Genomic DNA, 2,385 nt, shown 5'->3' with positions numbered 1-2,385 from the left:
CCCCCTCCCTTCTCTATCTCTCCACCTAAGCTTCCTCCCCAGAAAACCTCACTAACTCCGACCGACCGTCTGTGTGATTTCTACAGGTAAATGAGCCTGGTCTTTGGATCAGAGTGACTCAGGGTGAGTCTTCAGGAAACCCCCACAGGCTCAGCATGCTCCGAGGAATCCCAGGCACTTGGCTAACCTTCTAGAACCTTGGTTTCCTCATCAACAAGATGAGATGTTTCCTCTTGAGGTGTTGTTGCAGGATTTAATAAAGCCACATTGCACATTGCCTGCCACTGGGCCTTTGCGCATACCATTCCCTCTTTCTGAGGCACCATTCCCCTCCGCCCACCCACAGCCCCAGCCCCTCCATTTGGTTAACGCCCACGATCCTCCCTTCGTAGCTTCAATACCATTTCTTCAGAGAACACTCCAGCCCAGTTCAGTGCCCAATTAAAATCACCCACAGTCCTTTGTACTATTCCTCCCGGGCCTTCTGCCAGTTGTAATTTTGGAAACTCTACATTTCATGTCCTCCGCCTGGGGTCAGACTGGACGCTCTGAAATGACGGCCGAGACTCTGTGTCTCACCCTCTTCCCGAGCTCCTCACGTGGGCCGGACACCTCATGGACCCTTGGGAAACTGTACAATCCTCGTCATGACCCTGGAGATGAAAGCCTGTGGTCATAAACCCTCTAACATACACGAGAGGCCCTTGTGCTTAGCAGCTTGCTGGATAAGGATTATGAGACCAAGGCCAAGGCCCCAGTGTTCAGGAAAAGATGCTTCTGAGCTCCCTAAGGACAAGTTGGGGTTCAGTCAGTTCCCTGATTTAGTGGTCAGATTAGAGGTGAGCAGGCTCAGACAAGCCAGTTCTCAGCCAGCCCTGTGCCTCACCCAGGTTGCTAGGGCCACAGCATTCGCAGGTTGCTACACGTCTGGCCAGATGCAGCGGGCTGCTCCCTGGACACTGCCTGGCTGCTGGCCTTCCACCTCAACTAAGGAGTATCAGGCTGGAGAGCTGGGGAGCTGGGGAGCACCACTCTCTGGACTTAGGCCATCCAGGGAAGATGGGAACTTCCACAGGCCCAGCCCAATATGCTAGGACCTCCTTGTCCCTGTGTTCCTGGGAGTCACATGGAGAAAAAAAAGAAAGCCAACTACAGTGGCCTGCAATGGCCACTCTTCATCAAAGCTTAGAGCATGGCAGATGCCTGTGTTCTCTACACCATAAACTCTAAGCACTGAAAGAGGGCCTACTGTGTGTCAGGCCCACATAAGACTCTTGGGTCATGAAAACTCCAAGCTCTGCCCTCCTGTAGTTTATGGCTGGAGACAGAGAAAGCCAAAGAAAGCAATATATGAAGTGGGTCAGGAGGTGGTAAGTGCTGTGGCCAGTGTTGGGGTGGGGAGCAATGTGGGGCTAGGTGGCATAGCCCTGTGATTTTAGTCAGCCTGATCAAAAAAGGCCCTCTCCCGCCATCCCAGAAAGTGCCCTGGTGTTGCTGAATGTAATCCGTGTGTGTGTGTGTGTGTGTGTGTGTGTGTGTGTGTGTGTGTTAACAAGTATGTAGCAGTCAGAAGTTGATGTCCAGTGTCTTTCCTGGCTGCTCTCCAACTTTTTTCTTTTTTCTTTTTCTTTTCTTTCTTTTTTTCTCCTTCTCTTCCTCCTCCTCTTCCTCCTCCTCCTCCTTCTCTTCTTCTTCTTCTTCTTCTTCTTCTTCTTCTTCTTCTTCTCCTTCTCCTTCTCCTTCTCCTTCTCCTTCTCCTTCTCCTTCTCCTTCTTCCTCTTCCTCTTCCTCTTCCTCTTCCTCTTCCTCTTCCTCTTCTTCTTCTTCTTCTTCTTCTTCTTCTTCTTCTTTTGACACAGGGTCTCTCACTACACTCGTCCATTAGGAGGCTGTGCAGCCAATGATTTGCATGCCCCTGCCTCGGCACTAGGGCTGTAGATCCTAGAGATCCAGACTAGGTCCCCTGCTTATGTGGCAGTTGCTTTACCAGCTGAGCTGCCTCGACAGCCCTTCCCATTAACCTTCTTAACTCCTGAAGTCATTGCTATTACCTTCTCATTGTCTGGATAAGAGGACTGAGGCCCAGCTGAGGAATGGGCACACTTAGAGCATCTCTGCCAGTGAAGTGTGAACCCAGGCCTTTCTAGTGTCGAAGCCATAACTAGCCAAAAGACTCTGCTCCTGGCACTGAGGCCTGCCATGGGCCTAGGAGCACAGACCCTCCAGGACCCAGAACTGTGTTCAACACTTTATATGTGCATGTGTGTGGGTAGAGGGGAGGGCAATTCTTCAAGAGCCACTGTAGAGTCTCCTGGGGCCTTGGTGTTCCTGCTGGACATGTGTCTCCAAGTCAGACCTGTTTGGGATGAACAGCCCAGCCCCTGA

Source organism: Mastomys coucha, unplaced genomic scaffold (assembly GCF_008632895.1).
Source record: "Mastomys coucha isolate ucsf_1 unplaced genomic scaffold, UCSF_Mcou_1 pScaffold18, whole genome shotgun sequence".
NCBI classification, from domain to species: Eukaryota; Metazoa; Chordata; class Mammalia; order Rodentia; family Muridae; genus Mastomys; species Mastomys coucha.
This window is presented reverse-complemented; position numbering follows the sequence as displayed.